This window comes from Heloderma suspectum, chromosome 2 (genome assembly GCF_057233095.1).
Source record: "Heloderma suspectum isolate Gila_16-S chromosome 2, 16-S_ref, whole genome shotgun sequence".
NCBI classification, from domain to species: Eukaryota; Metazoa; Chordata; class Lepidosauria; order Squamata; family Helodermatidae; genus Heloderma; species Heloderma suspectum.
In genome coordinates this window covers 82,897,007-82,921,775 of record NC_139459.1, presented here as the reverse complement: position 1 = coordinate 82,921,775, position 24,769 = coordinate 82,897,007, and the positions used below count along the sequence as shown (strand labels likewise).

The 24,769-nt window shown below is 43.8% G+C and overlaps 2 protein-coding genes across 2 annotated transcripts in view; one reads left to right on the top strand and one right to left on the bottom strand.

The window, feature by feature from the left end:
- The window catches only part of MEGF10 (multiple EGF like domains 10), a 186,183-nt gene extending 164,934 nt beyond the window's left edge, over nucleotides 1-21,249 (bottom strand). Inside the window, exon 1 of the mRNA XM_084833987.1 lies at nucleotides 20,643-21,249. The gene's annotated coding sequence lies outside the window, so the exon portion shown is untranslated. The remainder of the gene's footprint in view (nucleotides 1-20,642) is intronic.
- The window catches only part of C2H5orf63 (chromosome 2 C5orf63 homolog), an 87,232-nt gene continuing 83,533 nt past the window's right edge, over nucleotides 21,071-24,769 (top strand). Inside the window, exon 1 of the mRNA XM_084833990.1 lies at nucleotides 21,071-21,332. The gene's annotated coding sequence lies outside the window, so the exon portion shown is untranslated. The remainder of the gene's footprint in view (nucleotides 21,333-24,769) is intronic.

Here is a 24,769-nt window from a genome sequence, read left to right as displayed (position 1 = left end):
AAGTCTTGACCTGGTGCAGAAAAGATAACAATGTTAGCACCAGGCAACACTGCACCATAATATTCAGTTATGGTGTAGTCCCATTAACATAAGAAGACCTGTGCAGGATCAGACCAAAATCCTATCTTGTCCAGCATCCGATTTCTGACATAGCAGCCAAACAGATTCGTATGGGATGCCCAGGGGCAGGACACGTGGGCAATAGTTCTCTCCCTCTACTGTCCTCCATCATCTGTCATTCAGAGATATGATGCCTCTGATCTAGGAGTTAGCACATAGCCATCATGACTAGTATCCAGCCATTGGTAGCCTTATTACCACAAATTTATCTAATCCCCTTTTAAAGTCATCTAAGTTGGTGGCTATCACCATTTCTTGAGACAGCGAATTCTATCATTTAACTATGCACTATGTGAAGCAGTACTTCCTTTTGTCTGTGCTGATTCTCCCACTATTTGGCTTCATAGCATGACCCAAGGGTCTAGTATTATGAGAGAGAAAAACATCTCTCTATCCATTTTCTCAACAACATGCATAATTTTGTATACCCCTATCATATCCCCCCCGCCCCCATGTACTTGCCTTTTTCTAAACTAAGCCTTTGCCATAGGGGTGTTGCTCCAGCCCCCTGATAATTTTTGTTGCCCTTTTATAGCTTTACAGTATTATTTTTGAAGTGCAGTGACCAGAACTGTACATAGTATTCCACAGTTCAATGGTACTTAGCCCAAGGTAAGTGGGATAGGATTGCAGCCTATTGTTGTTGTTGTTGTTGTTGTTGTTGTTGTTATTAACCACCCCATACCCAAGCTGGTTTATATCAATTCAGTATTATCAGTATTGTAGTGCAAGTAGAGGTTAATTATGATAACTAGCAAGACTTTTGATTTAAACCAGGGGTGAGCAATTTGTGGCCCTCCAGATGTTTTGGCCTACAACTCTCATCATCCCTCACCATTCACTATGCTGGCTCAAGCCAGTGTGGAGACGTGGTGAGAATGTTGGACTGGGAGCCGGGAGATCTGGGTTCTAGTCCCCATTTGGACATAGAACCTCACAGGGTGACTTTGGCCCAACCTACCTCACAAGGTTGTTGTTGTGAGGATAAAATGGAGAGGAGGAGGATAATGTAAGCCACCTTGGGTTCCTTGCAAGAGGAAAAAAGGCAGAATATAAATGCAATAATAAATAAAAGCTGTTGGGAATTAGCTGAAACATCTGGAAACACAAGTTGCCCACCCTTGATTTACATTATCCAGTTGTCAGGCTTGGCAAAGTTTTTTTTAACTCCCAATCATCTCCTATGCCTGAAAGCTAAACAAGAGATTCCCAGATCAAAACTTATGAACAAAGTAGAATAATATTTCTATGTCTTGAGTATGGCGACATTACATTTTAAAAATATTTTTGCAAATATATAAGAATAACGTGATACTAGCAAATACAGGAAAATATTAACGTATCTAGCCTGGTTCCATGCTGTTCTTTCATTATAGAAGAGTTATCGGGGATTTCAGGATCAAAAAGCCTAAAACTCACTCCAGAACATTTAAAACAAGTATTCTTCCTATAGCCTTTTCTCCTTCAAGCTATCTTTATAATGTTTTTAAGGTCCTAAATAATGTGTCTGCTGGTATGAGTGAGAACCCATGCTACTATTGCATACAGGCTGTTTCTTCGCCTGAATCCTTTAAACCTTGCCCATGGGCAAGGAAAACTCAAAGAAAGGAATCTCACCTCATAAAAAAACAAGTACCATGCGTCATATAAGCTCAGTGGCCTGAATTCAACTGCATGAGCGCACAGCAGTAAGCTGCTGCTCCTGTGTAGTTCCAGTCAGATCATCATTGGAGATGGTGCTCATCATCTTTCCAGGAGAGCAACGGGGACTGAATCCAGTTGCCCGCTCCCCGCCTGCCACTTCCCGAACAGGTGACTGGTGCTATTGCCAAGATGGCATCATACAGCAGCCTTTGCTGGATGAGATTTTGTAGGTTCAGATATCACATGCCCACAGATTTTCATCTAGCTTGGCATATGCATGTGCAATCTTGCTTCCATAAATATATGCCCCTAGCTGGACCAGGCAACTGAGTTATATTTTGGAAGCATTTTTAGGCACTGATTCAAGAAGTCTGGCGTGAATACATGTAAGGAAATTTATAATGCCCTTTGTACATGCCATAAAAAAATGCAAGTGCTAAAAAATGGCAGGATATGTTAAACTACACTACCCTGAGACCAGATGCTCTGCTGGGATAAAGAAAGAGAGTAAAGCACAGTTCAGTCATGCCTTACATTTTAATGTTATGGGTTCCAATTTAACCTTTCATTTGATAATGTCTTGATTGCCTAATTTATGACATTAGTCAGCCAACTAATGCAGTATCAAATTAAAGAGTTTAAAGTTGATAGCATTAAAATGTAAGTCATTGGCTGACTTTTTGAGGTGTGTATGACATATGATCTGCACCTGTTATCTCACAATGAGGCATATAATGAAAGCTGATCTAGGCTAGTTTTAGTTTGGTTTTATTTACGACTGATCACATAATATTGTTATGGGTTTTGCTGGCTTAATCACTGTCAGCCTGGTTACTACAGAAGAGCATTAATATTCCTTAATGGTCCCCTGAATTTCACCTGCAGGGAGAGGTCTTAGAATAATGCTTTGCAAGATGCCTATATGTGTGAGAGAAACAATTAAGTTGGAGTTTGAAATGAGACACATAAAGCAGCGGTGGGAGAGTTGGAAGCTTCTAGTTGCAGTTGTAGCCTTGGAGGTGGCCACACAAGTTGCTCTCTGGAGATCTGCTGCCAGTTTTTAGGACTTCATTTGATTCCAGTAGGCTCTAATTATATAATTTAAATAAAGCCAAGATACTTTACGTCTCTGGTCTTCTCTCATCCATAGGAAACTCAGTAGTTCTGCTCTGGAACTTATACTGCCCAGAAGATGAAAGTGTGTACCAAACTGTACTTTCCAACCCTGGTTCTGCCACGTTTTGCCTGAATATAAGTTTGAGCAGACTGCAACTCCAGCTAGCCACACATAATGGCTTCTTTGTCTAGCTGTCACATGAACAGTGTTGTGTTACCATTATTGTAACTTGAGGCTTAAAATGGAAAGCATGCTTTCATACAGACTACCAACTTCTGTGCTGTATGATTAGTACTATTTTACTCCTTCTTTAAGTTAATCAGTTTAGTAGATTAATGCAGCCATGGAGAGTTGTGATTTTAAAAGGTACTAGCAATTCGGGAAGTTTCTAACATGATTCTACTGTCTCAAAATAAAAAGACAAAAGCTATTTCTTTGTTTAATTAAATATTTTTATCCCACTCTTCTAATGCCTATGCACTACTAAGGGCAACTTACAATTTAAGGTCAGAATATCATAAAATACATTAAAAATAAAACAAAAACAGATCACAGGTAAAACATAACCTTTACATTAAAAGCCTGCTAGTCGGAGAGTTAAGTTTTAAGACAACAAAAATGTCATAACAGGCTACAGAATGGTTAGAGAACCAACTAGAAGAAACAAGAAATATTCAGAATTACAGTTGACCACTCCCCTAAATTCTTCATCCTGTAACTACATAGTAACAATTCATATAGTCTGAAAATTATCTGAAATCTCCTAAAATACACATGTATTTAGCTAGTGACATCAAGTATAGGACTGAGGAAGCACTGGTCTTCCAAGGGTGGGTGGGTCATATCCTAGCCAAACCTTCCCCAGCCTTGTGCCCTCCAGATGCTTTGAACAACAACTCCCAGCATTCCTGACAATTGGACATGCTGGCAGGGGCTGATGGGAGTTGAAATCCAAAACTTCTGGGAGGCACCAGATATGGAAAGGCTGTCATAGACTTAGAAGGGTGCAGCATTGGCATCACTACCACTTTTTAAAGAAGCCCAGGCTGGTCTGTGAAATGCAGAGATGACTTGGGTGGGCAACACGATTGTGCCTAAGCAACTTCTCCCTCTGAGCAGAGCCTGGCCAGCTCCTTGGTATACACCTGAGCTGAGGTCAATGAAGCAAGAGGGGAGACTGCTAGAACACAGATGGAGGAAAATGCGTGCTGAGTCTGATCGAACACAGGTTAGAGCTCATTATCAAGCCTACTCTGTGGTGGTGAGGGTGGCAAAGAGACAGTTCTTTTCCACTGGCATTGTATCTTCTCAGTGTGGTCCAGCAGAGCTTTGCTGAGTGGTTCATGGCCTGCTACATTCTGGGCCAGGGAAAGAGAATGTGGAACCCACGGTAGCATGCTGTGACAAGTTTGCAAGGCACTGTGAAGATAAAGTCACTCAGATTGGTCATGAATTGGACACCACAAGTAATGGAGTTGCATTAGTAGAGGCATCCAGAGCACCGTTTTATTCAATGAGTTTCAGTTATTGAGGCCTGAGGATGCGGACAAGGTGCTTGGCCAAGTCCAGGCAACCACCTGTCCTTCATGGCTTATTACATCGAATGAGGAAGGGATATCCAGCTGGCTCCAGGAGGTTGTAAATTCCTCCCTGAGAGAGGGAGTGGTGCCAGCCTCTTTTAAAAAGGTGGTAATCAGGCCACTCCTGAAAAAGTCTAACCTAGACCTGGAGGATGTTGACAACTATAGGCCGGTGGCGAACATCCCCTTCCTGGGCAAGGTGTTTGAGTGAGTGGTTGCAGGACAACTCCAGGCATTTTTTGAATGAAAGGGGTTATCTAGATCTATTTCAGTTGGGCTTCAGGCTTCATTTTGGAGTGGAAACTGCTATCAGGAGTGCCCTAGCTGCCTCTTTACGTCCCCTCCAATAGCCAACTCATGACACAGATGAAAGGGATTCTTTCCAAGGCTTTATTCCTTTACAACTTAATGACTCTTTCAGATGCTAATCACCAGCAACTAAGCAAGGAAACGCACTGGGGTAGTTAGCAGAGTAGCCTAAGCTCCGGGTAAGGCAGATGGTCCCCGTTTGAAGGGGAAGAGCGGGAAAACTCTGAACTTATGGGCTATGGAGAGGTCCTCCCTCTTACCCGGGGATCCTCGGGACGCGACCGTTGTTTTAGCGCCAAGCAGGCAGAGTCAATGTTCAGTTAGGTAGCCTCTCGGCGCCCTCCATCAGGCGCCGCTCCCTCCGTCTCCACCAAGCGTCCAGCAAGATCCCATCCCCCACTCTCTCACTGCTAGGGTCACTGTCTCTCTAGGGAATGCAGGCAGGAGGAATCTCTCCCTGCCGCTGTGCCTGTGAGAGATGAGCAAGCTCCTCTCCCATGGGTGGTTGGTCCTCCTCAGAATCAGAACTACTCTGGGGCAGAATCAGAACTACTCCGGGTGAGGCAGTGGCTGTTCTGAATCATTGCCTGGGCAGGGTAATGGACTGGATGAGGACCAATAAACTGAAGCTCAATACTGACAAGACAGAGTACTGTTAGTGGGTGGTTTGTCAACCAGGCTAAGTGATATTCAACCTGTTCTGGAGGGGGTTGCACTGCCCTGAATGAATCAGGTTCATAGTTTGGAATTGCTCTTGGATCCAGAACTGTCACTTGAGGCACAGGTGGACTTGATGGCACAGAGCACCTTTTATCAGCTTAGGCTGATATACCGAGTATGCCCTTATCTGGACAGAAATAGCCTAGCTACAGTTATCCATGCCCTGATAACCTCTCATCTGGATTACTGCAATGTGTTATATGAGAGTCAATGTTCAGTTAGGTAGCCATTAAGTGAAGGACCCTTACAGTGTCCTGAGTCTTAGCATTCCCACAGCCTGCATAGGAAGAGGACTGGGGCCAAAAGGCCAAAGAAAAGTATGGTTGCATGCAGGCTAAGTTTTAGGTGAGTACAATATATGAAACTGTAGAACATGTTTACTGTTTACATCAGGGGTGGGCAACTTGTAGTTCTCCAAATGTTTTGGCCTACAAGTCCCCAAAGCCCTAGGCAGCACAGCCAATGGTGAAGCACAATGGGAGTTATAGGTCAAAACATCTGGAGGGCCAGAAGTTACCCACCAGTGTCATATATAATGCAGAAGTTAAGCCTGCATAATTTCCACCCATTTTGGTGCATGAGTGCATTTGAAAGTTATTTCTATGTTAGAATTAAAGAATATGAAGGCCTTCAGTGAAAGCATGCCCCAATTACATTTTTCCTTTCCTCAAATGACCACAAGTCTCTACAGAGCAAGAACAGAACCGTATCCCACCCACACATTAAAGACTGTGGGAAAGAAGCACAAAAGGAAGATAGCCTTGTTGCAGGAGATAACAGTGTTGCTGTCGCTTCATTCTTCATTAAATAAATGAACCCTAGAAAAATCACAAGGGTCATTGTAACAAGTCATGTTACATCCAGCATCCAGCTGCTAACACCTTATCTCCTACACCACCAGTTCTTCAGAAGGCCAGGTAGGCTAGGTCCTATGGATCAAGGCTGCCGTTCCAACCTGAACTGCAGTTGCAGCCTAAAGAATGTGAGCTGACCCACAAGCTTTAATACTGTCAAGTGAATCTACAAGCCAGCTGGGACACTTGTGATACTATGACTACATACATCTAGATACATCAAGATAAGGATGACACAAAGATTTCTAGACTTTGCCTTGAAACCTTCACAAGACTTGTGAAGTTGATCAGGGATTTGTCCAAACAAAACTTAAAACTTTTGTCAGTGACCATCTCCTCAGCAACATGCCCTTGAAAAGTAGGGATGCATGATTGTTTTGTTTCAGTTCATTTTTGTTCCAGAATTTACACAGTTTGCACCTCCTGGAACTGCATGCGGAACTGAACGCAATTTGTCGTTGAAGTCCGTACACTTCCAAGCTTGCAATATGGTTTCCAGGGGGTGGAAAGGAAAATGTGTTCGAAAAATGCATACATTTAAAAAAATGTACATGAAAAATGTGTACATTTGAAAAAATGCACACAAACACACTATAATCAATGGGATAACAATGTGTACATTTCTGAAATGCATATAATTGATGTGTATATTTGGAAATATGCACAAAATATGCCAACATCTCAGTGCAAAAAGGAAAAAAGCTCACAATCTGATACGGACATGAGTCAAAATAACCTTTGAGGTGGATTTTTTTTTTTTTTGCTAATTTGCATTTCCCTATTGAAAAGTCACAAGGCAAACTATGAAGATGCCACTTTTCAGTTTAACATCAACAGTAAGAACATGGATAACCACTTAAACAGACTCAAGGGTAAAGTTTATGGGCCACTACACCTGCCACAAGGATGTTACACAACACAGCCTCCTTGTGGCAAGTGATCCCATCCTGGGCATATTGTTTATGACCACTTTTCCATGCAGTTTACATCACACTAGAAGTCCATCCTCTCATCAGATGAACCTAGCAATAACTAGCATGAATATGCAGATTCACAATTTGGTAATAATAATATGCATGGCAAGCAATTATAAAAATCACAGCCAAGGCAATAATCACTCACCACAATCTTTGTAGAACTGTGTTTTGGAATATCAATACACAACCTCACTTCAATCCCATGCTGAAGGGATGAATCCAATGGTGAAATGAGTTAGAAGAGGGTCAACAACCCCTTGACAGAGCGCCAGAACACATGTTTCTTGCAAGATATGGAAGTAGCATACAGTCAGGGCCAGAAATATTGGAACAAGGATAACTGTTTTGGCAGTTGGCCTCTGTACATCACCACATTGAATTTGAAAGGAAACACACCCAGATGGGAGCGAAGTCAGGACTTTCAGCTGTATTTCAAGGGGTTGGACAAAAGTGGGACACTAACCATTCAGGAAGTACAGCCAGTGGCATACACACACACATTATTGGGGGTTCATAAATAATGGAACAAACCAACATCATTTCAAACTGAAGGATCGCCTTTAATACCTGGATGAAAATCCTTTGCAGTCAATGACTGCCTGAAGTCTGGAACCCATGGACAAGACCAAATGCTGAGTTTCCTCCCTCGAGATGCTTTGCCAGGCCTTTACTGCAGCTGCCTTCAGCTGCTGCTTGTTTGTGGGTCTTTCTGCCTTCAGTCTTGTCTTCAGTAAGTGAAAAGCATTGGGTTGAGATCCGGTGACTGACTTGGCCATTGAAGAACATCCCACTTCTTTGCCTTGAGAAACTCTTGGGTAGCTCTTGCTGTATGTTTTGGGTCATTATCCATCTGCAATATGAAGTGGCGTCCTGTCAGTTTGGCAGCATTCGGCTGAATCTGAGCAGAAGGTATAGCCCTATATACTTCAGAATTCATCCTGCTGCTTTTATCAGCAGTCAGGTCATCAATAAACACCAGTGACCCGGTTCCATTGGCAGCCATACATGTCCATGCCATAACACTGCCTCCACCATGTTTGACAGATGATGTGGTATGCTTTGGATCATGAGCTGTTCCTTTCCTTCTCCATACTTTTCTCTTCCCATCATTCTGGTACAAGTTAATCTTGGTTTCATCAGTCCAAAGAATCTTATTCCAGAACTGGGCAGGCTTTTTTCAGTGTTTGCTGGCAAAGGCTAATCTGGCCTGTCTGTTCTTGAGCATTACCAGTAGTTTGCACCTTGTTGTGAAGCCTCTGTATTTACATTCATAAAGCTGTCTCTTGACTGTAGATGTTGACAATGACATGCCTACCTCCTCAAGAGCATTCTTGACCTGGCTAGATGTTGTGAAAGGGTTCCTCTTCACCGTGAGCAGCATTCTGCGGTCATCCACTTTAGTTGTCTGTGGTCTTCCAGGCCTTTTGCTGTTGCTGAGCTTGCCAGTTAATTCCTTCTTTTTCAGGATGTTCCAAACTGTTGTATTGGCCACTCCCACTGTTTTTGCTATCTCTCGGATGGGTTTATGTTGTTTCCGCAGCCTAATGATGGCCTCCTTCACTCACATGGACACCTCTTTGGACCTCATGTTGGGAGTTCCAGTGAACAGCTACCAAATGCAAATGTAACACTCAGAACCACCTCCAGGACTTTTACCTGCTTGATTGGTCATGGGGTACCCAGGAAACAGGCCACACCTGGCCATGCAACTGCTTGTCAGCCATTCCTTCCATTACTTATGAGCCACCAACAATGGGGAGGGGGGTGTAGGCCACTGGCTGTACTTCCTGAATGGTTAGTGCCCCACTTTTGTCAAACCCCTTGAATTACAGCTGGCAGTCCTGACTTCACTCCCATCTGGGTATGTTTCCTTTCAACTTCAATGTGGTGGTGTACAGAGGCCAACTGCCAAAACAGTTATCATTGTTCCAATATTTCTGGCCCTGACTGTATATGATTACTTAATCCCACTTTAACATATAGCACCAGCTGTGACACCATTCTAGTACTAGGCACCAAGAGATTTTAGGGATGGCGGAGAATTTCTCCCCAAAACTTCGGGGGGCCAAGCGCCAACGTGTTCGGCTCCCCGAACAAATTTCGTGGAGAAATCCTCCGCACCCCCCCCTCACCCCCCCGGGACGGGACTTACCTTCACCGAATGTCCCTCCCGGTGGCTGGTCCGGCCGGCGGTTCGGCGGGTGTTCGAGCGAGGCGGGAGCGGCAGCCGGTCTTTCGACCGGCTGCCGCCGCCGCCATTGCTATGAAAGAAAAAAAAAACAAACGCCCCCTGATAGGCTACGTGACGATTCATGTAGCCTATCACGGCTAGATTTGCAAAGTCAGCCGTGATAGGCTACATGAATTGTCACGTAGCCTATCACGGGTGACTTAAAAAAAAAAAAAAAAGAGTGTACGGATAATGGTGGCCCCCATAGGGAGCCGCCATTCCCGTTCCTTATTTGGTGGCTGTAGTCTACGTAAATGTTTACGTAGACTACGGCGAAAATAAGGGCAATGCTATTTGGCGTTGGCAACGGCGAAAATAAGGGCAACTTACGTAAAAAACATTTACGTAGACTACAGCGACTAAATAAGGAACGCGAATGGCGGCTCCCTATGGGGGCCGCCATTCGTGTACGCGCTTTTTTTTTTTTTTTTAAAGTCACCCGTGATAGGCTACGTGACGATTCACGTAGCCTATCACGGCTGACTTTGCAGATCTAGCCGTGATAGGCTACGTAGCCTATCAGGGGGCGTTTTTTTGGGTTTTTTTTACTTTCGCGTTCGCGGCCGGGCGAGGCGAGGCGCCTCCTCCCCGGCCTGAATTTCGGCCGGGCGAGGCGGGAAGCCTCCCCCCCGGCCTGAATTTCGGCCGGGCGAGGCGGGAAGCCTCCCCCCCCGGCCTGAACTTCGCGGGGGGAGCAGCGAAGCGCTCCCCCCCACCGCGAACGGCCTTCGACGACAGGTAAGTGACTTTCGTCCACCCCTAGATTCCTTGACAACATCAGGACAACATCATGTTGAATCTCACCATACCAGGTGCCAGAATGACTTGATGACTTGCACTACTACATGTTATGGCAGAAGCAGTGGCAGCAAACTATTGTCTGGAGGCTGTTTCCAGCAGTCTTCATGTGATGCATGTAAACTGCTCTCATTCTTGGTTCTTTCATTCTATAACTACCAAATAATGCTGGGTTGAGTTGGTATTTCCATAGAGAAACACAGTGACATGTGAATGACCCAATATAGTAAGCAAGAGTGGACTGTTTAAACACCTGGGATCTTTGTTCATGAAGACAGGAGGTGTTGTCCCAGGATAATCACCCTGAGATGTTAACCACTGAAATGTGCATTGTGTAAAGAACCTCTAACTAAAGTAAACTGAGATGTTTGTGGGATAAGATACTATTCTATTCAACTTGATAGGAAACCATGTGTTTGGCATCTCACAGGTTAGGAACTCTTGTACTTGTAAAATAATCCTAAAATAGGGATGGGCAGAAAGTAGAACTCCAGAAGTTTTGGACTTCAACTCCCAGCATTCCTGACCATTGGCCATGCTGGTAGGGGCTTCTGGGAGTTGAAATCCCAAACATCTGGAGATCTACTTTCTGTTCACCCCAATCATAAAACAATAAACCTTTTCCAGATTAAGTTGTTTAAAGTGATTTCAAATGTTGTTTACAGCAACTGCTGTTCAGCAAAAACCAATATCTGGATCTTACTATAGACACTGAAGCATAAAAATGTAATGAGGTATGATTATTATTTTTGCTCTGTTTTCTACTGCCATTTCTACTGTACACAGAAGTTTCCATGTTCTCTCTTACTGACCGTGTTGAAGCAAATCAACAGCAAAATTAGTTCTTGTCATGCGATGTAGGCATTTGCTTGGTGAGAAAAAGCTTGAGTCGAATTAGTCACATTACACAGAAAAGTGAATAACTAACAGCTGCTCATTTTGGACAAATACAGACATAACCCAAGATGCCTAAGATGAAATTCACTACCAATCTGAGTGTCTTTTCAGTTCCACAAACAAGGTTTATTATCTAAATATATCAGGATATATTGTTAGCCAAGTTGTATTTTTAATTTAAACAAAAAACAGCTCATGATTTTATTATACAAAGTTAGAATTAAAACAATGTTATTTAGCATGTAATAAAAACACAACACTGAATACTAATTTGTATGAGAAAACTGGAGTGCACGTATTTTTAGAATCTGCACCATGAGAAAATTTGGTCCTTATTATGTTGCTTATTCCATTATTAAAGGTCTACAGCACAATTAGCTGGCATTCCTAACTTGAGCCTGAAAAATGTAAACAAACTATTCAGCAGCATAAGAGCAAGATATGCTGGTTAGTCAGTTTGCTATTTTTCTAAAACCAGTTGCTTACATCCCATATTGCATGTACATCATGAAGAACACACATAGCTAATTATGTATGCTCTCTTCCTGAACTGTGTTACTGAGCATTCAGGAGTGTTTACAAGGGGAAATGAAGTCTGAAGCCAGCTTTCAGTATCAATCTTGCATAAAAAACAGAGCTCAGTCAATGGGCACATTTTTTTTAAGCACAAGACAGCAGCTTATCCAGTAAGAAAGCATTACACTTCCACTTCTTCAGACTTGTTATTAATCCTCCCAAGTTGCTGAACAACAACATTTACTCTCAAGGCAGTACGCTAGCCTTGCGTCTAATCTAACTGACCTTGATGAACATAGCTAAGATTTCTCAGTAAATTTGATAAAAACAGACTGAATTTACATTTCATGGGAGCAGGAAAGCATGTGGACAAAAGCATGGAATCCTGTGCACTAGAGTAAATTGGACATACCTGAACACAAATGAAGGTAGGATTGCACACCCCAGAATAGAACCTAATATATTTATTTTATTTTTATAAAAACATGTTTATATATCACTGGTCATCCAAAATAGTACAGCAGTTTACAAAAAATTAAAACCTATAAGACAAAATCAGCCATAAAATAACAAAACACAGCATAACTCAAAACCCAAACAGTCAATAATTAAGTAGCAATGGTAAAAACAAGAGTATAAGGTAATAGGGCATGGCAGTAATCAGTCAACAGTTCTTGAAGGCTCTCTGAAAAAGCAAGGTTGTTACACATCTTTGGAAAGAGCAGGGAAGAGGCTGTATGGTCCTCTCTCAGAAGGGAGTACCAGGGCAAGGTCTGGATTATCCATTAGGAAGAACAGGCTCACTGCCTAGGTCCTACAAAACTCCCAAGGGCTTACAAAAAAATTTGGGGCCTACAAAAAGATTCAATTCAATTAAAGAAAAGCAAATTATTGTTTGATTTAGCAGTTTACTCAGAGGTATAATAGGTCTTAAGTAAATGTAAATTAAACATTTAACTTTGTGGCACTTTTTGTTAGCAAAATCACAGGTTACATCTTCAAATTTCATTTTTTGCAAAAGCTCCTTTTCAACTGAGAGTAGTGCAAGTGAAGATAGTCATTTTTGTCCCATGGTTAATCTAAGACATTTATACGTTTCAGCTTTGAAACAGCATTCACAACTTGTTCTAAAAATGGCAAGATACATTCTCAAAGCAATGTTGACATTTGGAAAACTTGTCACCAACTTGTCCATTATTGTGCAATGATCATTTCTGCCACAAATTTCTGCATGAATTTCTACATGAGAACAATAGAATTTCATGTGTGAATGCACGTGCAAGATCTAATGGATTGTTGTTGTTCAGTCATTCAGTCATGTCCGACTCTTCGTGACCCCATGGACCATAGCACGCCAGGCCTTCCTATCCTGCGCACTCTCCCGGAGCGTGCTCAAGTTCATATTCATTGCATCGGTGATGCTATCTAGCCATCTCATCCTCTGCCGTCCCCTTCTCCTTTTGCCTTCAGTCTTTCCCAGCATCAGGGTCTTTTCCAGAGAGTTTTCTCTTCGCATTAGGTGGCCAAAATATTTGAGCTTCAGCTTCAGTATCTGTCCTTCCTATGAGCACTCAGGGTTGATTTCCTTTAGGATGGACTGATTTGACCTCCTTGCAGTCCAGGGGACTCATAAGAGTCTTCTCCAGCACCACAGTTCAAAAGCATCAATTCTTCGGCGCTCAGCCTTCCTTATAGTCCAACTCTCACAGCCATACATTACTACTGGGAAAACCATAGCTTTGATTAGACGGACCTTTGTCGGCAAGGTGATGTCTCTGCTTCTTACTATGCTGTCTAGGTTTGCCATAGCTTTCCTCCCAAGGAGCAAGCATCTTTTAATTTCATGGCTACAGTCACCGTCTCCGGTGATCTTGGAGCCCAAGAAAGTAAAATCTGTCACTGCTTCCATTTCTTCCCCTTCTATATGCCAGGAAGTGATAGGGCCAGATGCCATGATCTTAGTTTTTTTAATGTTGAGTTTCAAACCAGCTTTTGCACTCTCCACTTTCACCCTCAACAAGAGGCTCTTTAGATTATCCTCTAATTATTAGATTTATCCTCTAATGGATAGATGCCTATTAACTAAACTTTTCATTGGGTGTGGCATATGCTGCTTGCCATCAGCCCATCTCAATGATAAGTTTATCCATTGTAAGACAGAAAGACTGTATGTGGAATTTGTCACTAGCACTTAAATCCTGAATCTGTATTATCCATGCCAACATCATTTTTTAAAAAAAATCAGATTCTCAGTTGTTTGCATTGTGTAGTCTTCTTGTAGTTGGATGGTGTGAGTTCTTTTGCAACAGCACCCTTATTGTCTAATGGCTAGGCAAAGTTAACAAACATAAGAAGAGCATGCTGGATCAGACCAAAGGTTCATCTAGTCCAGCATTCTGCTCATGTTCCCCAGCAACTGGTATACATAGACATACTGCCTCTGACACTGACAGCAGCACATATCCATCAGGATTAGTAGCCACTGATAGCCTTATCATCCATGAATTTGTCTAATCTCCTTTTAAGGCTATTCAAATTTGGCAAGGCTAAGCTTTCAGAGCTTAGCCTTGCCAAATTCTGTTAACAGTGGGTGTAGCCATATGTCCTATCCTAATAGGTATTCCAAACCTTTTGAAAGTTAAAAGAAAAAAAGGAAACCTACCTGGCAATTCCTCCCTCCCCCCCCCCCGGCTCCTGGAGACAAGGGACAGGACCTCTCTGGGCCACCATAGCAACATTTCTCATTAGCTCTCCTATGTAAGAGCAACTGGTGACAACAGCACAGGACAGGAGAAGGACAGAAAAGTCCTGGCATGTTTAAATGAAAAGATTTGAATGTGTGTGTGTGTGGGGGGGAGTATCTGAGGACTCTGGATTATTGTTTTGTCCATAGATATTTTGGAGGCTAGAATCTTCCCAGGGCTGTGCCCCACTAGCCCAGGGTAACACACACACCACCACTGTGTACAGATCTATGATTATGGGACCTATACCATGTAAATATTTATCTATAGGTCTATTTTAAGGGCTTATGATCATAAGAGTGTCCAGGGCCTACAAAGACTTTAATCCAGCTCTGACCAGAGAGCATCAGGGTTGCAACCAAAAAGGAACTGCTCCTGATGGAGGTAGCCTCTCCATGAGATGGAATCCAGAGAAGAGTTTAATTAGAATATAGACTTTAAATTATGAAGTAGCTGGATACAAATACAAGAGTTATTCCTATTCACATGACTTAAGAGTGCAATCCCATACATGACTGCTCACAAGTAAGTGCAAATTAATTCAATGGGACGTACTCCTAGGTAAGTGTGTAAAGGATTGCAGCCTTAGTCTTCAAAGTAACTGGCATTTCAAATAATTCTTAGTGTACTTTCAGACATAACAGAACCAGCCCATGAAATCTCCTCTTTGATTATCAGAGTTTCTCCAGGCCATTTCACAAAACAGCTTGTTCTTTGATAAGGAATATTTGAAAATTACTCTGGAAAAAATGCAGTGACTGGACAATGGGCAGTATCCTGGACAACGGGTGCTGACGCTGCTGCCAATTCTTTCCACCCTGCTGATTCCCCTATTTTATCGTATTTAATTAATTAATTATTAAATAGGTTTATATACCACTGTCCATATTTTGAAATATTCCCTTTCACAAGTGGTGGGTCCCATCAATTCTGTTGTGCAAGAGGGATGCATCGCTTATGAAATGAATATTTAGCACTTCTTAGAGGAAGCCCCCAAACAAGCACAAATTCTAGTTTCTGGATTGGGACAGATCGTCAGACCTCCCTTTATGTGAGCTCCACTGACCTACCCCGTTCCAGAAATGAGCGTCTCTGCCCAGGAATCAAGTTATGTCAGATGGCTCACAAACAACTGCAGCATACCTTGTTGAGCATTTCTCATGGCCTGATGGATAAAATGCGATGTCATGAAGTACCTTTCCCAGGAGCATTCTTGGTAAAAAGAAAGAAGAAAAGATGTATGTCCCCACTAGCCATCTCTCCCCACCCCTGGCCCCAAGAATGCCTCTGGGAATGTAGCATCATGTTACATCATGACATCGCATTGCTCCCATTGGGCCATTCTTAGTGATGGACACCACAGGGCTGCTGTGCTTATTGCAGCTCTGCCACTACTTGAAGATGTGGCAAAGCTTCTTTCCACTAAAAGAAATACCGCAACCTCCTGCCACCACATATGTATCATATCTACTATCATATCTACCCACCACCCCAAACATAAAAAGTATGATAATTTCTCCCAACCCCCAAAGATCACAAAAATCTTCAGGGGCCATTTTCACCCAAACACCTGAAATGCCAAAAAAAGAAAAAAATCTGGGTCGAATATTGGTGACCAGCACTAGTTTTATTTATCTAACTTTTATTAAAGATCAAAGTTGTTTTAAACAAAGGTATCTTTGAAATATTATAATTTCCCTTTAAGTATAATCTACATTTTGTCAGGCCTTCAGTAAAATCCACACCATATTATAAAAGGATAAAAGGTAACTTGTTTCTATATTATTGATGTCTGTATGCTATCAACCACAGTAGAATCTAAATCTATTAAAATCACTGGGAGTTCCACCACTGACTTGTGGCATGTGGGCTGCAGTCCATAACACTATGGAAAACAGGGAAAGTGTATGACATTCACTAAAGAAAAATTAAGGCAGTCTGAAATGTCTAAAAACCAGCAGTACCGGCCTACTTGTATTGTTGTAACCTAAGTACAATCACACCCACAAGTTATCCTAAGTGTGGCTACTGGAACATATGCCAGTCATTCTAATTGGCTATCACACCACTTTCTTAGGTATATGTAGCTCTTCTCAGCTCTTTTCCATAGGAGAATCTGGCCACATATCAAATCCAGGAACTCTTGCATAATGGGCCTATGCTTTCCCACTGAATTGAACTCCATATAGTACTGAGTTATATAGTTTTGATCTCTAAGTATGAGAAGGAGAGAGGAAGGAAGGAAAGAGGGTATGCCATGGATTGGGCCCCTAAATGGTTACAAAGGCACCCTCAGTTCTACACCATAACACACATCAACTGTCTACATACCCTAGTTAAAATGTGGCACAGAGAGTAGAACCAGCAACAAGTCCCAATCTCAAAAAAAGAATGGCTCATACAACCAGTGTTACCAAAGTGAAACATGTTTGGATAGACAGATGCCTAGGAAACTAGATTTCAAAAACAAACTCATGCATTCCCAGAGATGTAAGAAATTATGCAAGGATCAATACAAACATCAATTTGCTCCTGATAGCCACAGAAGTGGCTATTAATAATCCATGTGGTGCTGCAAATCCCTTGAAGGCTTTGAAGTCCAGGAAAATATTTTTTTTTCTGCATTCTACAGATGACCAATTAATTACCAATTTAAAAAACAGTGGTGCATAGTGTAATTGGGGTTATTTGGTAGGGCTCCACAACTGTGGAACTCCCATACTCTGGAGACTTGCCAGTGCCCCAACTACTTTCAGAAAGAGGAAAGCAGAAACATCTGACATGGAGTCTGACATCTCTCCCTGACCCTTTCCTTGGACCCAGATCAACCACTCAACAAAAGGAGCACTTATTCAGTCTTTTAGAAGCATTGTATGCAGCCAGCCATCAGGATACCCCCGCTTCTCCCAGGGAGCTAAAAGGGCAAAGAAGTAGTTTTCTGATGTTGCTTTACTGTTGTAGTCTTGTGGTGAGAGAAACTTTGGGTTTCTCCCTACAGCTGGGCCCCAAACTTGTTCTGTGTCATGAGCAAGTGGCTGACAAACAAGGAAAAGTTTAAGGTTCTCAAACAGACCAGACTATGCAACATGCTGCACAATATAGGGAAGGGCTGGAGCTCAATGCAACAGAGTACATACTTTGCATGCAGAAGGTCCCAGGTTCGAACCCCAGCATCTCCAGGTAGGACTCGAAAGATTTCTGCCTGCAATTCTGGAGAGCCGCTGCCAGTCAGTGTCGACAGTATTGGGATAGATGGACCAAGGGTCTGACTCAGTATAAGGCAACTTCCTGTGATCTTTTTCTGGTACCTCTCAATCTGCATGACACAACTCCACCACCACCACCCCAAAAGCAGGCAAGAGAGGAGAACACTCCAGCCATCTTCTTGTTTAATATGTGAGAGTTCAAGTACAGCACACCCATGGGGTTATTGCAATCCTGGGAAAGCGAGACATGTCCAGCTCTGTGCTTTGTCCAGCCCACTTGTTCATGCAATCATGCACCAATTATAAATGGCCATGAAAACATGGGAAGCATTCCATTAACTCTTGATTTTGTGTATGATTCCTAAGAGTTAGTTGCTAACTCTATATGTGGCAAAGGACTATGCCATGAATATGGAAGTTAATGCTACCTGTGGAAGGACACTAACTGTAATTAAATCCTGATGATTTGGTAGCACTTACACAGCAATTAAAGTTGTAGTAAGTGGCACCTGCAACAAAATGTTTCAGAGTGAAGTGCTCCATTCAAAATTCCAGCTAGTCAGCCATGCTCTTTTCTAGAATACTCCATTCCATTCCCACTCCTAGTTTTCTACTTTCTTCCCAACAGTCACTCAGCATTCTGTACCAACTGAACATGCTTGGTCCTCACTGGGCTGTTTTGGGAGTTCCCTCCCACTTCAGGCGCAATCCTATCTAGATAGGCATCCACCTCCAAACTCAGAGGCGACCACCTATCCAAAGCAAGGCAGGAGTAGCATGGAGGGGATAGTTCCCTCCACGCTCCTCCTGCTCTGCTTTTTCTGCTAGACAGCAGATTGCGGGGAAGGAGGCTGCTGTACGAATGGGGAAGGAAGCTGCTCTACGACACATAGGATGTGTCGTACAGGCAGCTATGCTCTCCCCACCCTGGAACGCCCCCAGCCATGCCCCTTTCCAGCCGCTCTGTGCTCCTCTTGTGAGCGCAGAGAATGGGGCTGCCTCTGAGGCAGCGCAGATGTGTGGGGAGGTTGGTTCTCCGGGAACTGACCTTGGAGTGCAGGCTCCAAGGTCAGTTCCCGGATAACAGCATATCTTATGGCTGTCTAGCTGCTGTCTAGCAGCCATAGGATTGCTCCCTTAGGGTTCTAAAGATCTGTTGTTGTTTTATACTTCTGCATTGTTGGGATTCCCCCATGCCTTCTGTGATACCTCTGCCTTGTGCAAAGATGCAGTTGTAGAAGGTATTACAACTCTAATAGCTGTTTTATGGTTTGATCATGTCTATCCTTTTCATAAGACTAAATAAACAACATCAGTGGGCTTTACTATGCTGTTGTTAACTATACAAGCAAATGAGGGGCACTGGGAGAATTAGGAAAAAGGATACAATTCATGGTTTCTCTTCAGTAGTGGGAGCAGAATGGGAAAATTATTTGCCACAGTTAGCATGAAATATACATTCGAATTAATTTCTAATCAACTGATTTATTGATATTGTTTCAGTTTGCAAGAATTAGGGAGCATCAGAGGCCCCGTGTTGATGCAGAGAATCAGATTACAAAACTTACAGGCAGAGGTTAATTTCTAAAAAGAGAGTTTCTGGGGATCAAGGCAGTTTGAAATTATTCTGCCAATACCAGTAGCCAAGCTCCTTAAACCTTGTTATACAGGGATAGGCTATGGTTATTCATATAAGGGAAGACACTCTGCGTATGTTTAAAGCACTGTTCTTTATAACTACTTCACATGTTCCATGCCTTGGCCCTGGTACTGGAAAGACTATCCAGGACTGAACTAATGCTTCCACAAAGTAAGCTCTTTCAGTACCCTTTTAGCTAAAATATGTGTAGATTGCCTGATATTCAAAATCTTTTAAAACTACAGTCAAATGTTATTTCTCTCTCTCCAGTTCTAGAGGAAAGAAGAAGCTGTAGTGTACATGATGTTAAGCTAGTCAGGTGTTCAAAACTCAGTGCTGAACTAATAACAAAACAACCCAGACTGCCAGCTCACCCCTCTGGAAATGCAAAGTGCATGGTGAATGGAAGACATTCTTGCACGAACTTGGGAAGGGAGGGCTGACGAGAAGGGGACAAGGAGTTTTCTCTCTCAAAACAAGCCTTTGTCTGAAGGCGCTCCATCTAAATAAAGAACATCCCTGCGGAAAACCCAGGGCTAAATTGCCAAAGTGTAGTTGTGTTCACCTACAGAAGCAGAAAGTGTGCCACTTCAGAAGCTGGCGGGGGTGGGGTGGATCCCTAGGGCATGAGCTTTTGTGGGCAAAAGCCTACTTCACCAGATGAACAGACAGACACTTGAAGATGGGTGGGTTGTTGCTCCATGTTGCCTACAAAATGTTCATGCCAAAAGACAGCAATTCACATACTACTGGGATGTGACATTTAGGTAAGAAGGAACACTGCATACAAGTCACTGCACACAATGCCATACCTGTCTGTTTTGATGATGGACTGTGGCTTCCCATCACATGTCTACTACACACAAAAATATGTCTTATTCAGACAACCAGTGAACGTGTGGGATTGGGGCTGCTTGCCCCGTCCCTGGCCTCCGCACGGTCACCTGCCTTGGTGCGTGCAACCACTGCAGTTCCCGCCCCCCACACAGGTTCAGTGCTCGTCTGAATAAGGCGATAGACACGTAAATGGCGGACATACGATGCATTTTCTGTCATGCAAGCGATGCCCACGTAGGCAGAAGCATCACTCCGAAGTGCTCCTTCGCTGGTGAGGTGCCACAGCACTTTTTGTGCCCCCCCCCCTTTAAGTTTGCTTGATGGGAGGGTTAAACTCCATGCAGCCACGGCCAGCCTCAATCCCCTCAGGACAGACCCAGTCCGCACAGCCCCATCTGGCCAAGCCGCGCAATCAAAGAGGCACCTGCATTTTCCCGCCTTCGACGCTCCTCACCTGTTAAACAGGGCTGCGGGCGCGGCGAGCGGCGTCTCCTTCGGACGTGCCTTGCGCTCAGCTCAGCCCAGCCCAGCCGGGCACAAGCGGGGCGCCTTTGAGGAGGCTTATTTCTGCCTACAGCCTCTGCGTGGGAGGCGCCATGGTGTGTCCGAGTCTGTCCAGGCGAGGACAAATAAAGCGGCCGCCCCCGCGCTCGAGCTCAAGATGCCTCAAGTTTGCCAGGACTGGTGAAGGAGAGCGAGCCGGGGGATGCCGCTAAAGCTAGTAGAAAAACAGTGAGCCGCCCCCCTCCACCGGGTTCCTCAGCCTCTTTCTCCTCAGGGCGGGGGGGGGGGAGTGCCAAGCGGCGCCTCCCGCCGCCTCCGAGACCCAGAAATCCCTCCTCGTCGCGCGCTCGTTGCCAGCGCCTCTCTCGGCCACTCCACGGCGCGCCCTGACCAATGGTAAGTGAAGGCGGCCGGCGGCAGTTTCAGGAACAAACTTGCGGAGGTGGAACGTTCCCTTCCAGGCAGCAGAGAGAACGAGATGGAGAAGAGTATTCAAGAAACGCGGGGCAAGGAATAAAGTCGCGGCCGCCTCCAGCTTCGCAGGGGAACAGGTGCCCGCCACCGCCCAAGGCTATGAAGCGAAGGGGAATGTCATTCCCCGCCCCATCCAAACAGGGACTGGCTGTTACATGCATGCGGCGTGAGTACACGCGCGGGGGCGCGGGGGGCGCTTTCTTCTGCAGCAACCCCCACAGGTGCTTCGCAGGCAACCGGGAGCTTTTGACCCAGCAAGAAAACTGGATATTTATTTATTACATGTCTGTGGCACCCAATAGCAAAGCTTTCTGGGCTGCTCACGACAATCAAAACCACAAAATACAACATCAAATACAAGACGCATTAAAAAAAAAAATTAAAGGGCGGCACAGTTAGTTTGCCAGGAGACTACACAGCGGAAGACTTTTCTTGCCCTCGTGGTGCTTGAAACCAGGCTGCACATAATACTAAGAGACAAATATATTTTTTAACTGTGTGATACAGCAGCCTACACAGCTGAGGGCACCAAGTTGGGGAAGGTTCTGTTACAGAATCTTGTTATTTCTAAGCTGATCTCATGGTGTGTGTTCTTTTCAACCCCTGAACTATGATTCTGAACTCTGGATAAACATTAGCAGCTTTCTATTAAACGCACATATACACATGGGCGCTGGTCAGGTACCTCAAAACAAAACTTTACATCTTTCTGACAGGTAGCCTTCTTAACCCTTGCTTCAAAAGGGCACCTGAAAGAATTAACAGGTTTAGGCTGCAGTTCTGTACATACACTTACGTGGGAACTCAATACCACTGAACTCAATAGCATTTACTTCCGAGACAACATATACAGGATTGGGCTATTAGGATACAATTCTGTGTGCACTTACCTGGAAGTAAATCCCATTGAACTCAATGGGATGTACTTCTGGGTAGACACCCATAGGATTGCTCTGCATGGCTGCAATCGCATGCCTGCTTACCTGGAGTAAGGGCCATTCAACATAATTGGACTGACTTCTGAGCAAACATGCATAATAGGATTGTTATTGTGGCATAAGCTTCTCAGATGCATGACCTGTTCTCAGTTGACAAGGAGACATATGGACACGGGGGAAATATACACAGTGGGAGTAAATAGTTGCTATGAAATGTAGGAGGTACAGCAGTAGAGCTGTGACATTTCTATCGGAAGTTCAAGATAAGCACAATCACCATTCAAAGCAGCAGTAATTGCTGATAACATATAGAAACGTCCCTCAAATTCCCATTCAGCCATGAAGTTCACTGGTGACCTTGGACTAATCAATGGTGTGGTTTGAACAATCACCATAGCCTAAATGGGCTGTTTGGGGGTTGTGGGTGGTTTGTTAGCCATGCCAACAACCCACCCTTGATGGGTTTGGATGTCACAATAAGCTACAGTGACTGATCACCATAGCTTGAATATTCAAAATGGCTGCTGGCACATGCCACAACCCACCATAGCTTAAATAAACCATGGTGGGCTGCAGTGATCATGCAAACCAGGCCACAGCCTACCTACCACACAGGGTTGTTGTGAGGGAGGAGGAAGAACAAGGTATCCTACCTGGAGCTTCTTATTGGAAAGGTGGGGTATAAATGTATCATGATAAAATTTCCTATCATAAAGCACCTTTTACACACTCAGATCTGCATAATGGTAAGTATACCATTAACATATAAATGTATACACCAACAATGTATATATGCATTTATAGATCTTGCCCTTATACAACCAAGGAGCTATACATGTTATACATGCATCAAACCAGGTAATGATAGATACTTTTTAATAAATAAGAACACATAGACATGCTTGCAATGGACAACCTTGTATGTAAACTATGTAAATAAAAAGGATTTCCACAATGTTTATACAAACGTGCATATGTGCACATAAAACACTGCTAGTGGCTAAGGATTGGTGAACCTCCCAAAGTCCAGTCGGGGGGGGGGGTCCACCGCAGGGAAATCTGGGCCACTTGGGCTCACTGGATTTCCCTAGAGCCCTGCGCATACCCACCAGTTTTCAAGGGGCACCTTTCTGGTTTTAAAAAGGCAAGATCTGCGAAGGTGGGTGCCATTCGCGGATCTTGGGAAAATCATGGCTGTAAATTGCGTCTTTTATGTCATTTGTGACCATAAAGCACTTACATCTATGTAAACTGAAGCCATAAAAATGGACTTTGTCTTTTTAAAACCTGGAAGCAGTCCTGTCTGGAGTCTGGTGAGCACTGAGATAAGGGGAGCCAGTCTGCTGCAGACCCCACAGGTTGTATTCTTGGGAATCTGGCTTATTTGAGTCCGCAGTGAATTTCTCCAGAATCCCTACTAGTGGCTAACTTCTTACATATAAGAAAGCATATACTGTCAATAATGGCCTTTTAAACATTGATAGCCACAAGGCATCGTCTTCTGCCCTTACAAAGATGTTGTTGTTGTTGTTGTTGTTCAGTCGTTCAGTCGTGTCCGACTCTTCGTGACCCCATGGACCATAGCATGCCAGGCCTTCCTGTCCTGCGCTCTCTCCCGGAGCGTGCTCAAGTCCATATTCATTGCATCCGTGATGCTATCTAGCCATCTCATCCTCTGCCGTCCCCTTCTCCTTTGGCCTTCAGTCTTTCCCAGCATCAGGGTCTTTTCCAGGGAGTTTTCTCTTCGCATTAGGTGGCCAAAATATTGGAGCTTCAGCTTCATTATCTGTCCTTCCAATGAGCACTCAGGGTTGATTTCCTTTAGGATGGACTGATTTGACCTCCTTGCAGTCCAGGGCACTCGTAAGAGTCTTCTCCAGCACCACAGTTCGAAAGCATCAATTCTGCGGCGCTCAGCCTTCCTTATAGTCCAGCTCTCACAGCCATACATTACTACTGGGAAAACCATAGCTTTGATTAGACGGACCTTTGTCGGCAAGGTGATGTCTCTGCTTCTTACTATGCTGTCTAGGTTGGCCATAGCTTTCCTCCCAAGGAGCAAGCGTCTTTTAATTTCATGGCTACAGTCACCGTCTGCGGTGATCTTGGAGCCCAAGAAAGTAAAATCTGTCACTGCTTCCATTTCTTCCCCTTCCATATGCCAGGAAGTGATGGGGCCAGATGCCATGATCTTCGTTTTTTTAATGTTGAGTTTCAAACCAGCTTTTGCACTCTCCTCTTTCACCCTCAACAAGAGGCTCTTGAGATCCTCTTCGCTTTCTGCCATTAGGGTGGTATCGTCTGCATATCGGAGGTTGTTGATAATTCTCCCAGCAATCTTAATTCCGACCTCTGATTCATCCAACCCGGCATTTCTCATGATGTACTCTGCATATAAGTTAAATAAGCAGGGTGACAATATACAGCCTTGTCGTACTCCTTTCCCAATTTTGAACCAATCGGTTGTTCCATGTCTGGTTCTGACTGTTGCTTCTTGACCCTCGTACAGGTTTCTCAGGAGACAGGTAAGGTGGTCTGGTACTCCCATCACTTTAAGAATTTGCCACAGTTGGTTGTGATCCACACAATCAAAGGCTTTAGCGTAGTCAATGAAGCAGAAAGAGACGTTTTTCTGGAATTCTCTTGCTTTCTCCATGATGCAGCG